Here is a 15102-nt window from a genome sequence, read left to right as displayed (position 1 = left end):
ATGTGATGATCAACTGTGATAGATTTAGCTCTTCTCAACAATATAATGATCCAAGACAATACCAAAATACTATCTGCCTCCAGAGAAAACCGATATTGATTGAAAACAGATTGAAGCATGCTGTTTCTCACTTTCTTTCATTTTTTCTTTTCTTCTAGTCTGCTCATACAAAATGACAAATATGGAAATGTTTTACATAATTGTACATTTATAACCTATATCTGATTGTTTTCTGCCTCAGGGAGGGAAAGGGGGGGGTAGAATTTGAAACTCAAAACTCTAAATAAAAGTATTCATTTTAAACAAAAGAATCCCAAAGGGGAAATGCTTTTGCTAAAGGAGACAGGCAAAAGCTGGAATTCTCTTGCCTCTCACCAACTTGTTTTTGTTTTTTTGTTTTTGCAGGGCAATGAGGGTTAAGTGACTTGCCCAGGGTCACACAGCTAGTGTAAAGAGTCTGAGGCTGGATTTGAACTCAGGTACTCCTGAATTCAGGGCTGGTGCTTTATCCACTGCGCCACATAGCTGCCCACCTCTCACCAACTTGACCCTGCTCCTTTAGGTGAGGAGAAAATCCCATACCAATAGCCTTTGAAACAGGGTGAGTGTGTGACTTTATGCTTAAGTCTGAGGAAAAATCCTGATTTTGTTACAACTTTGTTTTACTCCCTTTAATAGCAGATGTCTCTGACCATGGCAGGAGAGCTACAAATATTTTATAATGAATCTTTTTGTTATTATCATCAAACATCTCTGAATTGATATAATAGGATACAAGCATAAAGGACCCTATTGCATTGATTTTATTGGTCTGAATTTGTGACCACTACTTGTCTCAATTTCCTAATCTAGGCAACTAGGGAAAACCAGGTCTTAGACTTGTTATCTCCTTGCTCATTGATTTAATGGATATATGTGTGTGTGTGTGTGTGTGTGTGTGTGTGTGTGTGTGTGTGTGTGTGTGTGTGTGTGTGTGTGTAAAATGTGTATATATATATATATATACATGTAAAATTAAGAGGGAATATAATAAAGATGAGATGTGATAAAGATGTAAAAGTTTTCATTTTTAATGGATTAGTTAAATTCACTTGGGGAAAAGCAACAAGACTAGACTATTTCTACCTAAGAGCTAGGATATATGATTGCTTTCAAATGTTTTCATTGAGATAAAAGAATATACTTTTTAAAGGACTTGTAATAACTGCAACTTTATTAATAGCTTTAAAACTTCAGTTGTTAGGCCAGTGAAAAAAATGTAAAAGGTCAAGTAAAGATGATGGTTCTAAACAACATATTTTAAATTTTATACTGAAAGTAATAGGGAACTACTGAACTTCTTTCCATTCCATTTGAATATTCAGATACCTAGCTATACATATTTCTAAATTCATAGGCTTTGGATATATTTTGGTCATTTTTTTTTCTTTTTTTTTTTTTTTTAGTGAGGCAATTGGGGTTAAGTGACTTGCCCAGGCTCACACAGCTAGTAAGTGTTAAGTGTCTGAGGCTGGATTTGAACTCAGGTCCTCCTGACTCCAGGGCCAGTGCTCTATCTACTGCGCCACCTAGCTGCCCCTGGTCATTTTTTAATAAAGTTTCAAGTTAGATGGAGGCTTTCACATATGGAATTGTTTTAATTAGTAATCAAGAAACTTTTCAATCATTTTTTTCCCTCTTCTGTTTGAAGTCTCTCTCTGATAATATCAAGAGACAGAGAAGGACTTATTTTACAAAGTTAGGTCCTCAAGAATTCTTTTTAAAAGTCTTCATCTAGCTCAGAGAAAGCATTATCCATATAATGTACTGGGTTCAGGTAAAGATAGAAAGAACAAGTGGTATGTAAAGATTGAAACTCTATAGATTTTCAGATGAGTTATAAGTAGCCTGATTTGATGTTCTTTCCAAAGCAAATACTCATAAGGTTAACTTCACAAGATTTCCACTGGTTTCTACCACATGAACTAATTACTGGAGGGCCAATATGATTAAGTTTTATAAAGCTTTACTAAATTATGCTAAGTCTTACTGCTAGCAGGTTTAAGCAGCATTATCTAGGAAGCATCCACAAGTGGCTTGGAACTGCAAAGTTGATCTGCTAGCAGAAATACCTCTCCAAAACTACTCTAGAAATAAGGCCTATTCCAAGTACTATTGACTGACACGCCAGGAAAGAGACTAAGGTATTGATTCAGGGATACATATCTGTGCTTGAGTGGACAAAACTGGCAATGTGTGAATAGTGGCCAAGAATAGACCACTTTGACATAAAATTTCCAGGAGAAGCTGGTTCTGAGATGCAGACAACTTCATAAAGTAGATAGCCAAACCCAAGATGATACAATAAGAAATCTAGTTTTTAAGTGGACTTTAACTGAATGTTGCACATGTGTGTTTGACCAAACCCAGCACTTGAATTACATTAAAGAGTTAGGGAAGTCTGAAGGAGATTAAGCATGACTAGGACATTTGGGATTGCCAGGAACAGACTAGATCAAGGAAATTATGAAAACTCTTTGTTATATAATATTAATTGTTTTTATGTTGATGTTGCTTTGTTGTTGTGTTCAATACTTGTATCTGCCCGTGGAAGCACTTGCTAAAAAAACTATATTGTTTTACATGATATATATCTTCCCCTTTTTCCATCTGTTCTTTGATGTACAAATCATTATTTTCTCTTACTTACTTTTTGAAATTTCACTGTAACTATCCTGCTGTAAGGGGAGGTGTTTAAAAGATCCCCCAGGTTCGTTAAGCCCCATACAGGCCACCAATCTGTAAGGGCCAAATTTAAAATGGGAAGAGTTAATTGGGAGGCTAGCTGCAATATTGGGACTCAGAAAACAACAGGGACCTTTAGGTCCTGAGCCTCCTCTCTTCCACACTGCCCCCTCCCCAATTATTTCTCCCAGACTGATAAGAAATGAGATTAAAAAGCCTCTTTTCAGATAAACAAACAAACAAAAAAACCAACCAGGGTTTATTGATGGGAACAAATTTAGAAATAAGGACAAAGACAAGCAGGACATACAACCTGTAAACTCGCCCACAGACTGAATTGCTTAGCATTTAACTCTCTCCATCCTCCTGTGCGTCTGAGTTTAACTTTCTCCCTGCTGATGTGAACTCTTTTCTCTCTCCCTCTCTTCTTCTCGTCTCCTCCCCCCTCTTCTCTATCCCCCCCCCAATAAAAAACCCTTCTCTCAAAGGAAACCTGGGCCGACCACCCACACACCCCAAGCCAATTCGCTGGCACTCCTAGGGGAGGCACCCAAGGCTGGCCTGGGCACGGGTTTCCTTGTGTACCCCCACTGGGCAGAGGGAGCCGGGGTATGCCCAAGGCTTTCCAATTTTAGCCAAAGATGGGGTCCCCCAAATCACAATTAATTCTTACACCGCTTATGTAATCGAAACCTATGTAGCTTAAAACTGATGCCCAAGGCTCACTGCTTTGTTTTTTCTGAGCATAGTAAATTGTGCTTTTTCCTATCTCTCCCTCATTGATTGTATTATTAGTAGCACCTAATCAACAGATCTTCAGATAATTTTTGTCACAACTATTTGAAGGCAGGAACCATATTTTTGTGCCTAGCACAAAAGATTTAACAAAACTTATTAATCAGTTGTTGTTTTTTGTTCATATGATAAAAGTGACCAAAGAATGCTATTTGCCTTAGTTTTATGGATGTGATCAAACTAGATTTAAGAACATTTTCTATCTGTTTTGTTTTTTTTTTTAGTGAGGCAGTTGGGGTTAAGTGACTTGCCCAGGGTCACACAGCTAGTAAGTGTTAAGTGTCTGAGGCCAGATTTGAACTCAGGTACTCCTGACTCCAGGGCCAGTGCTCTATCCACTGTGCCATCTAGCTGCCCCTAAATGTGTTTCTGTTTTTTTTTTTTTTAAGAACATTTTCAAAAGGGTGGGTAGGGGGTGAGTCATAGAGTGTATCATTTAAATTTTTTCCACAATATATAATAACCTCTAAACTAGAATTCAGAGCTCTGATAAATGAGGCTTTCTTCCTAGCCCATTCCCTTTAGAAGCCCCATGGATTTACTGGGTGGGCTGCTGACATGAAAGAATATTCTGAGCATGTATTTGAGATATTGCTTAAACCATTGCCCTAGTGGCTTGAGTACAGAGGCACCTGGTGGTCAAAATTATAACTACTCACCAGTTAAAGTTACACTTTGTATTCCTGTGAATGTAAGGAAAGCAGGACTTAAAGGGAAAGGGAATAAATATTTAAATGACCCCTACTATGTGCCAGTTACTGTGCTAAGTGCTTTTACAACATTATTTCATCTGTTTCTCACAAAAATCCTGTGAGGTAGGTATTATTATCCCCATTTTAAAGTTGAGGAAACTAAAGCAAACAAAGGTTAAGTGACTTATTTAGGGCCACACACCTAGTAAGTGCCTGAGACTGGATTTGAATTCAGGTCTTCTTGACTTGAGACCCAACACTGTACCACCAGTATGGCACAGCTTGCCATCAGTAGGGGCTGTACCTGAGATAGCCACCAAATGCCCATACCACATATAAATAAATATTTTGTTTTTATTTATCTGTATACTACTTGTTTTCCCCTGTAGAATGTAAACTTCTGAGGGCAAGGGTCTACTTTATTTTTTATCTATGTCTCTTTAATACATAGTAGGAGCTTAATATCACACATATTACATTAGTAGCCACCCTTCTGGGACATCTGCCTTCCAGGAAAACTAAAGGTGTTTCCTTTTTCAGTTAGGGCTTAGTTCTGTTGTGAACAAATAAACTAAGAGGCACATCCTCTTTCAGTTTGATTGACAAAAGGACATTCATTCCCTGACTGCTATCAATTCTCTGTTTCCTTTAAGTGTCTCCCCCATTTTAATTGTCTTCTATTCAAGGGAATTTGAGGAGGTTAAGAATACCAATCAAGGACTCTATTATAATATGAATTTTAAATTTTTTAACACATAAAGAAGTCTCAGTTCAGTAAGCTTCCACAATATATAGATATATTAGCAGAGGGTATGCTCAGGAAGAGCCTTGTAAAACCCTCCTGAATTCCCATGGGATTCAAAGCCTCCTTAATGAGCTGTTAAACCCTAGACAACATTACTTCTTTTTGGTAAAGTGTCAACTCTTTCAGATCAAAGTACTCCCTTTACTCTTTTAACACCTCTTTAAAGATGACATTGATTTGTAGCTAATTCATACCTCCAGACTTGGCCTTTAAAAGAGAAAACATAGGCTGGAAGAAGGTAGAGAATGAGTGCTAAGAGAGGCTCAGATTCATTTCACTGTAGTAAAAGCCAACACATTTACGAGGTCTCTCCTGGGAACCACAAAGAACCTCCAGAGATGAAAGTAGACAACTGGAATTGGCCACATGGAAGAATTACTGGACCAAGTTTCTTGGATACTTAAGGAGGAATTCAAATAGAGAGCTGAGGAACAACAAGAGGAATAACAAATTCAGCCCTCACCTTTTGCTAGCACTCAGTTATGTGCACTGTGTATGTTCACCAAGAGGAAGAGAGGTCAATTCTCCAGTGCCTTCTTCTTGTTGGAGGTAAGCCACCTTATGTCTGTAGTACAAGCTTACTGAAGGGAGAATTTTCTCAACTATTTGTGGATTCAGGCCCTTTGCATTTTGCATTCTTTAGTTTAAATGGAACCTGTCACATATTCAACTGTGAATATGGGCCTTTCCCTTTTCATAGAAACCTAAATATGAGCCAAAATCTGGTGTTCCCAATAAAGAAAGACTAAGTGATAAACATAAGCCCTCCAAATAACCAGAGGAGAGTATGATCCCAATTTCCAAAGACTGTCTCTTATACAATTCTAAGTTAGAACTAGATGGTGAAACTCTTGAGCAAATTTGGTAATGATTTCATCTTCTTCATTCTGAGTAGTCTTTTCTGGTTAATCTTTAACCCCCCCCACACTTTTGTTATTACATTCCCTGAACCCCCACCATCAAGACAGATACTTTGTCAGAAAATCCTATGTAAACTGGGGCTCCCAGGATCTTTGGGCCTTCCACCAAAGAGTACACTTATTACCAACCCCACTCTTTACCATGGTAGGGGCAAAGGAGGCCACATAGAATTCTATCCCTGTCTATATCTATTTGTACCCTCCTATGCTGCACTTGACTGCGAGTTTGAATAAACTATTCTAACCCATCCAAATATGTGCCATACAGCTGACCTCTGTGCTTTAAATTCAGATGATACCCTTGAAGATTTTTATATTTTCTTTTTTATTATAAACTTGACATATATCAAGCATAAGCATTTCCATATACAAAGAACAGGGAAAAAAGATGCTTATATAAGAAACAGGCTATTACATAAAGCTTTTTTAAAGTATATATATATATTTTTTTTAAACTTCCCTTTCTTATTTTTATGAACTTGACAAGTATTAGCAACATAAATATTTCCTTATACAAAGAACAGAGAAAGAGGACTATGAATGAAACCATGAATCTCTACTGTGCACAACTTGAGGGATTTTATGTATTTCAAATTTAGTACATTACTTGTAACACTGCCCTGTTCTTCGTCTCTCCTTTTGAATTTCCTTCTGCTCTTTTAAAAAATTTTTAATGATTCATTGACATTTTTTTCTTTCCCTTTTTTTCATTATCATTCCAACTGTCATGGGGTGCAGAGCACCCCAGAAGTTCTCTGGGGCACATAAAGGAACCTTCTCCTTGAGAAACTAAACCAGAGGACAGATAACACCTAGAGAGATAAACTGAACCAAATCGAACTGAGCTAGTTTTGGATTCCTACCCTTCATTCTGGTCTCCCTTGGGTGTGGCTGCGGCCTTTGTGTCCTGAAGACAGAGCCACCCCTCACTGAATTCCTCTAGTCACTACCAGTGGGGGATGGTCCTGACTCCTCACCCAATTCCCCCAGCTACCACCAGTGGGGGATGGTCCACCCTCACTAAAGGAACTTTCCACAGGTAAATGGTCCACCCCCATCAGGCCTCTATAAAAGTACCTTCCAGTCTCCTGTTCGAGGAGATTTGGTACCTCTGAGCCATGTGCTTTGTGCTAATCTCCCCATGAGAAGTCCAAGGATTTCTTTCATGGTTTCCCTCCCCCCATCCTTCCCTTCCCTTGCTCCTAAATAAACCACCACTTTATTCTAACTACTTTTTGTGTGCAAGAGGGTGTAATTCTTTAAAGAGGAATTCCTAAGAACCCCACCCCTGATCTAACCCGTACCCCATTACCCCCCATATCACAACCCTCCCTGTAATAACTAATTATAGTCTATTGTAGTTCAGAAAGACTCTGGGAGTCCTTATCCCAACTCTCACACTCCCACTGGAAAGTTGGGTACTCAAAGGATAGCTACTTGTTCTACCTCCTTTCAGGAACCTAGGAGTACCTTTGAGAGTTTGGAGGTCTCTCTTTTTTCCCTTTTTTTAAAATCATGAAAGTATTTTATTATTTTCTAGTTACATGTAAAGATAGTTTTCAACATTTGTTTTCTTTTTTCCCATGTCTTTGGTGGTTTTTTTTAATTTTATAGAAATATTTTATTATTTTCCAGTTATATGTAAGGATACTTTTCAACATTTGTTTTCATAGAATTTTTAGTTCCAAATTTTTCTCCCACCCTCCCTTCCCTCCCCCCTCCCCAAGATGGAAAGAAATCTGATATAGGTTATATGTACAATCACATTAAACATTTCTGCATTAGTAATACTGTGAAAGAAGAATAAGAGCACAAGGGCAAAACCTTAAAAGAGAAGGGGAAAAAAATAGCTCAAAAGTAGAAACAGGATGGTTCAATCTGCATTCAGAACCCACCTTTCTTTTTTCTGGATGTGGAGAACACTCTCTATCATGAGTTCTTTGAAATTGTTTTGGAGTATTACACTGCTGAGAAGAGCCAAGTCTATCACCATTATACATCACACAATGTTGCTGTTACAATGTTTCCCTGGCTCTGCTCCTCTCACTCAGCATCAGTTCATGTAAGTCCTTCCAGGTTTCTCTGGAATCTTCCTGCTCATCATTTCATTCTAGGTGATCACAAACCATGTGAAAGGACCATCATTCAGAAGAGGGTTTATCACACTTGTACTTGGCCCCAGAGGACAGAACTTTCCTTGATTGTAGGAAACTCCAGTATGACACAATCGCTCTATCCCCAAACTCCATGATTTGTCCTGCATTAATCAGTTCTTTGTTAATCAGAATTGTTTTGAGTACTCATTTTTCTTGTTTCTGCTACTTTCTTTTTATGCTTCTCTAGGGTCTTATATTTGAAAGTCAAATTTTCTATTTAGTTCAGGTCTTTTCATCACAAATGCCTGAGAGTTCTCTTTTTCTTTGAAGTCCCATTTTTTCCTCTGAAAGATGATATTCAGTTTTGCTGGGTAGGTGATTCTTGGCTGTAGTCCCAGTTCCTTTGCCCTCTAGAATATCATACTCCATGCCCTCCAGTCATTTAATGTAGATGCTGCTAGATCTTATTTTAACCTTATTGTAGTTCCACAGTATTTGAATTCCTTTTTTATAGCTGCTTGCAATATTTTCTCCTTGACCTGGGAGCTCTGGAATTTGGCTATAATATTCCTGGAAGTTTTCTTTTGGGATCTCTTTCAGGAGGTGATCGGTGGATTCTTTCAATTTCTATTTTACCTTCTTGTAGAATATCAGGGCAATTTTCCCTGACAATTTCTTAGAAGATGATGTCTAAACTCTTATTTTGGTCATGATTTTCAGGTAGTCCAATGATTTTCAAATTATCTTTCCTAGATCTATTTTCCAAATATCTCTTTTTCCAAGGAGATATTTCATATTGCCCTCTATTTTTTTATTCATTTGGATCTGCTCTACTGTGTCTTGGTTTCTCATAAAGTCACTAGCTTCCATTTGTTCAATCCTAATTCTTAGACAATGATTTTCTTCAGAGAGCTTTTGTATCTCCTTTTCCTTTTGGCTTTTCAAGCTGTTGACTTTTTTCTCATGACTCTCCTGCATCGCTCTTATTTCTCTTTTTATTCTTTCCTCCACCTCTCTAAATCTTCCTTCTATCTCTCCTACTTTCTCTTCAAAGTCCCTTTTGAGTGATTCCATGATCTAAGACCAATTCATATTTTTCTTGGAAGTTTTGGATGTAGGAGCCTTGAGGTTGTTATCCTCTTCTGAGGGTGCACCTTGCTCTTCCTTGTCACTAAAGAAACTTTCTATAGTTCTCAACTTTCTTGGCTTGCTCATCTTGCTGTCTTTTACTTGACTTTTAACTCCCTCTTACAGGGGGGCCCTACTTCCAAGCTACACTGTCCCAAGCTTCAGAGGGTTCCAGGTGTTTTGGTTTGAGGGAGGGCAGGTTTTTCTCTCACCTGGCCTGTTCTCTGGTTCAAAGATAACCTCAAGCCAACTTGCTGATTAACCAGGCAGCAGAAATTTGTGTGCTGTGGTTCTTAGCTCTGACGAGCCTGTGGCCCTCCCCAACCTGGGCCTCCTTCCACTCAAGATTTCTTCCTGGTTCCCCGCTGGAGTGGGATAGCCGAATTCCTCCTTAGGTCCTGCAGACAACCCTGTATCCCCCCACCCCCACCCCTGGCAAGCTGTTCAGCCCTCTCACTAGACCATAAGGTTAGTTCCAGAATATGCTGGTGCTGTAGCTGATTCAGAGGCTCAGGGGTAAGTTCCTCTGCCTCGGTGTGCCTGGGGTCTGTGTTGGCATGATTGCAGGGTTGAACTCTTCTTGCAACCCAACATGGCCCCCTCTAATCTGTCTTTGGTTGGAAAATAATCTCAGCCTGTATTTTTGTGGATTTTGCTGCTCTGGGTGTTGTTTTATTGCTGGTTTTGGGATAATGTTTGTTTTTATAATATTTTTATTTTCCTTTCTTTTTTTAAAAAAATAATTTATCAGGGCAGCTAGGTGGCACAGTGGATAAAGCACTGGCCCTGGATTCAGGAGGACTTAAGTTCAAATCTGGCCACAGACACTTGACACTACTAGCTGTGTGACCTGGGCAAGTCACTTAATTCTCATCACTCCACCAGAAAAAAAATGTATTGACATATTTTTTTTTACAAATTCAAAATTTCTCCAGTATTCTTCCCTCTCTCCCTCTTCTAAAAAGTTAGCCTTTATAATAAATAATATTTTAATGGAAAAAGAAAAAGAAGAGAAAAACAACAAAACTGATCAATACAACAAAAAAGTGTGAAATGCACCACATCCATGGACCTCTACCTCTGGAAAAGAGTGGGGTTAGTGATATCTTCTCATTTCTCTTCATTTAAACTATACCTGTTTATAATTCTGTAACATTCATTTTTTATTGTTTTGTGGCGATTGTTGTTTTTTTCCATTTACAATGTTGTCATCATTGCATATATTATTTTCTTGGATCTGTTTATTTCATTCTACATAGATCATGTAAATCTTTCTATGCTTCTCTGTATTCATCCTATTCATTGTTTCTTACAGTAGAATCTAGGGGGTAGCTAGGTGGTGCAGTGGATAGAGTACCAGCCCTGGATTCAGGAGGACCTGAGTTCAAATCCGGCCTCAGACACTTGACACTTACTAGCTGTGTGACCCTGGGCAAGTCACTTAACCCCAATTGCCTCACACACAAAAAACCAGTAGAATCTAATTTCATTATATTCATGTGCCACAATTTGCTATGCCATTCAGTAATATATATTAAGTATTAATATTAATTCATTGCTTATGGTACCTTTCAGCATAATATAGTCTCCTAATTTATTTCTTTTCATCATATCTGGTTTTGCTATTACCTTGTCTGATACCATGATTGTTACCCTTGCCTTTTTTTTCAATATCAGCTGAAGCATCATAGATTTTGCTCTGGCCCCTTATTTAAATTTTTTTAAATCATAAAAGTATGTTATTATTTTCCAGTTACATGTAAAAATAGTTTTCAGCATTTGTTTTCATAAGATTTTTAGTTCCAAATTTTTCTCCCATCCCCTTTCCTTCCCCCCTCCCCAAGATAGAAAGCAATCTGAAATAGTTTGTATATGTACAATCACATTAAACATATTTCTGCATTAGTCATGTGAAAGAACAATTAGAACAAAAGGGAAAATTCTCAAAAAAGTAAAAACAAAAACAAAAGTAGAAACAGTATGGTTCAATCTGTATTCAGATTCCATGGTTCTTTTTTTTTTTTTTTTTTAGTGAGGCAATTGGGGTTAAGTGACTTGCCCATGGTCACACAGCTAGTAAGTGTTAAGTGTCTGAGGCTGGATTTGAACTCAGGTACTCCTGACTCCAGGGCCAGTTCCATGGTTCTTTTTTCTGGATGTGGAGAACATTTTCCATCATGAGTTCTTTGGAATTGTCTTGGATCATTGCACTGCTGAGAAGAGCTAAGTCTATCACAGTTGATCATCACACAATGTTGCTGTTACTGTGTAAAATGTTCTCCTGATTCTGCTCACTTCACTCAGTATCAGTCCACTTAAGTCTTTCAAGGTTTTTCTGAAATCTGTGTGCTCATCATTTCTTACAGCACAATAGAATTTCATTACATTCACATACCACAACTTGTTCAACCATTCTCCAATTAATTGGCATTACCTTGATTTCCAATTCTTTGTTACCACAAAGAGAATTGCTATAAATATTTTTGTACATTTGGGTTCTTTTCCCTTTTTTATGATCTCTTTGGAATACAGACATAGTAGTGGTATTACTGGGTCAAAGGGTATGCACAATCCCATGGCCCTTTGGGAATAGTTCCAAATTCTGGCCTCTTATTTTAACTTTATCTGAATCTTTATGTTTCAAGTATGTTACTTGTAAATAACATATTGTTGGATTTTGCTTTTTAATCTGTTCTGCTCTTCTCTTCCATTTTATGGGTAAGTTTAATCCATTTACATTCATGGTTACAAACATAGTTATGATTGTTAATTGTGTATTTCTCTCCATCCTATTCTGTAATGCTTTTTCCTACCTTTATTTTCTGCTTTTTCTTTATAAAGAAGAAAAGAGTGGTGAGTGATAATGTACTTGCACCAGTGCTTTGTGCCTAATTTTCAAATATGTGCCTGCTCCCCTTCCTCATTTCCTTTTCCTCACTTAGACCCTAGCCACAACTTCTTACCCTTTCTTCCTTTTTAACCCCCTCTTTGTGATCCACTCTCCAGAGTTACAGCTTGTTTTGCTTGTCTAATCTCTCCCTCTTAATCCTTCCTTCTTCCCTTTCTCCATTCCTGTGTTTCTCTGATGAATAAAATGTATTTCTGCACCCAACTTTGTATTTTTGCACCCAACTTTTGTTTTAAGATTCTTCTTCAATCAGTTAAAAAAAAAAGGTGAAGTTCAAGTGTTGAAGGGAGCAGAGTGTCTATTATCACTGCTTCCTTCTTTTTTGCATAATCTTCACATGCAGATTATGTGAGATAATTTTCCCACTCTCACTCTCCCTCTCCCCCTACTTTTCCCTTACTCTCTCCCTACTTTTCCCTTAGTGTATTGCTTTTCCTTTTCTTGTCTTTTCTTCTTTTAAGATCATCAAAATATGAAAACCACACCTGGCCCCTCTGTCTTATTTAATTCCTTTTATGATCCCAGATGTTACTAGGATCCTGAAGGAACACTTGTATCATTTCTCCCTATTCAGATATAAATACTTTATATTTCATTAATCTTTTCTGGTTGCTTACTTATATAGCCTTGTTTAGTTTCTTCAGATTGTTTGCTCACTATTTTTTTTAATGTTTCTCTTATGTTCTGAGTTCAAAGTTTTCATTTAATTCTGGTCTCTTCAGGTCCATTTTCCCTTGTATTTATTTATTGTGTTTAGTTTTGTTCATTAAATTATTCTTGGTTGTAAGCCAAAGTCTTTTGTTTTAATATTTCTTGTTGTCTCATGGAGTCATTATCTTCTATCTGGTCTATTTTAATTTTCACTGAGCTTTTTCTCCTTGGATAATGTTTTGTATCTCTTGTTCCAAGCTTAATTAAAATTAATTTAAAATATGTCCAAATCTTTCTTTTATAACTTTCATTTATTTTTCCACTTTTCCCCTCTAGTGCCCTTATTTGGCTTTTAAAATAATTTTAGCTTTTAAAAAAAAAATTAGCTTCTTTTCTTCCAGGAATTCTATTGAACTTTTTGCTCATGCTGTTTGATTTCCTTTGAGATATTTCAGTCATTCTCTTCTATTTTTTTTTTGTGGGATTCTGTTTTTTATTGTTTGTTCATCTTCCAGCCAACTTCATGACTTCAGACTTTATCTTAGGGCTGGGCTCTGTGCACTTCTAGGGGAGGAATATTTGGATTGAGCTTTTATTCTCTTATGTCCCTCTTCTACTATCTTGGTGTATCATGTATTCTGTTATTCCACAATTTCAGGTTCCCAGGATTTGGGAACCTACAAGTGGTCCCAAAGTGGTCTGATCCAGATCAGCGGTTTCCTGGTCTGACTTCTACAATTTCCCGACTTGGATTTGTGTCTGTGCAATACTCCTTTTAGTACAGCCATGGTTGACAGTTCTAGTAGATTGCTATTGTGCTCAGCTGCCATCAATCAGCTGGAAAGCTCTGCAGGTTCAGAGTTGTGGACCACAAGGTTGGAATCTTCCTGTATGAAACTTGGCCCTCTTCTTATCCTGGTGCACAATCTGATCTTCTTTTAGTTCTCACACATTGGAATGTTCTATGTGATTCTCCTGGCCAGACCTTGTCCCCAGTGTCCAAACTGCCCTGTCTGTCTCCCTGTGCTGACCTGCACTGGAAATATGTCTTACTGTGACCTTTTTTCTTGGATTTCTCAATTAGGATTTAGTCTGAGGTGTTTTTCAGATCTTTGTAGAGAAATTGTATTTCTTCTACCATCTTGGCTCCAACCCTTAGTTATATTCATATAATTCCTGCCATAGTTGCAGGACTCTCAGATACTTCCTACATTCTGTAGTTATTTTGAATGGAATTTCTTTTTCTCTCTCTTCCTACTGAACTTTGTTGGGAATACATAGAAAGGCTGATATTTTTTATGGTTTTTTTTTTATATCTTGGTATTTTACTGAAGTTACTATTTCAATGAATTTTTTTTGAGTCTCTAGTGTTCTTTAAGTAAACCATAATGTCATATACAAAAGAGCTATAATTTTAGGACAACACAACTTACCATGCCTCTGGAAGAAGGGAATAATAACTCTTAGCAACCAAAACTGAGACTCTAAATTCAGAGCAGTCTCTTCTCATTATATGATTCTACCTAATTGGGATAAACAGAATTTTGTACAGAATATTACAGAATTTTGGCTGAGCCATAGGATTGTGGGCTGGATTCTGCAGGGAATAGGTTGCTTCTTCCAGCTCCCTCTAGCCTTAAAATATTGACAACCCCTGGGAACAAGGGTTTTCAGGCTCTGTTCCTTAACGAGGTAAATAAGCACCCAATCCCATCTTCTGTCCCTCCTTTTTCACTTAGTCAACTTGCATGTGAGCATTAAGCACTGACAAAGATCAGGCCTCTGAGCTAAGCACTCAGCACATGTTCTTGATGGCTATTTTCTTTTTTTTCCCTTATTTTTTTAAAGTAATAAACATTTTTATTTATAGTTTTGGGTTCCAATTTTTATCCCTACTTCTCTCCCTGAGGTGGTAAGCAATAGGTTATACATGCACAATTATGTAAAATGTTACCATTATTAGTCATTTTGTATAAGAAAACTTGAATAAAAGAAAGTGAAAAATAGCATGCTTTTAGCCTCTGTTCCTTGATGGCTATTTTCACTGATAAGCTCCAAGTCTCCAAAATTTATTTTTTTCTCAACCTTGACACAGCTCTTCTCACAACCCTGGATTTAAAGTCATATAACCTGGGTTCAAATCCCTCTTCTGTTATTTGGCATCCATGTGGTTTTGGACAAGTTGTTTAACTTCTCTGTGTCTGTTTGTCCAACTGTAAAATGGAGTGGTTAGACTAGATGATCAGTAAGATATCTTCCAGCTTTAAATTCTATGATCTTTCTCTCTAATCTTCTAAGGAAGAAAAATCCCATCCCCACCTTTTTTGGTAAATAATTTTTTTTCAATTACATGCAAAGGTAGTTTTCAACATTCATTTAATTT

Source organism: Dromiciops gliroides, chromosome 4 (assembly GCF_019393635.1).
Source record: "Dromiciops gliroides isolate mDroGli1 chromosome 4, mDroGli1.pri, whole genome shotgun sequence".
In the NCBI taxonomy this organism is placed as follows: domain Eukaryota; kingdom Metazoa; phylum Chordata; class Mammalia; order Microbiotheria; family Microbiotheriidae; genus Dromiciops; species Dromiciops gliroides.
Note: the sequence above shows the minus strand (reverse complement) of the source record.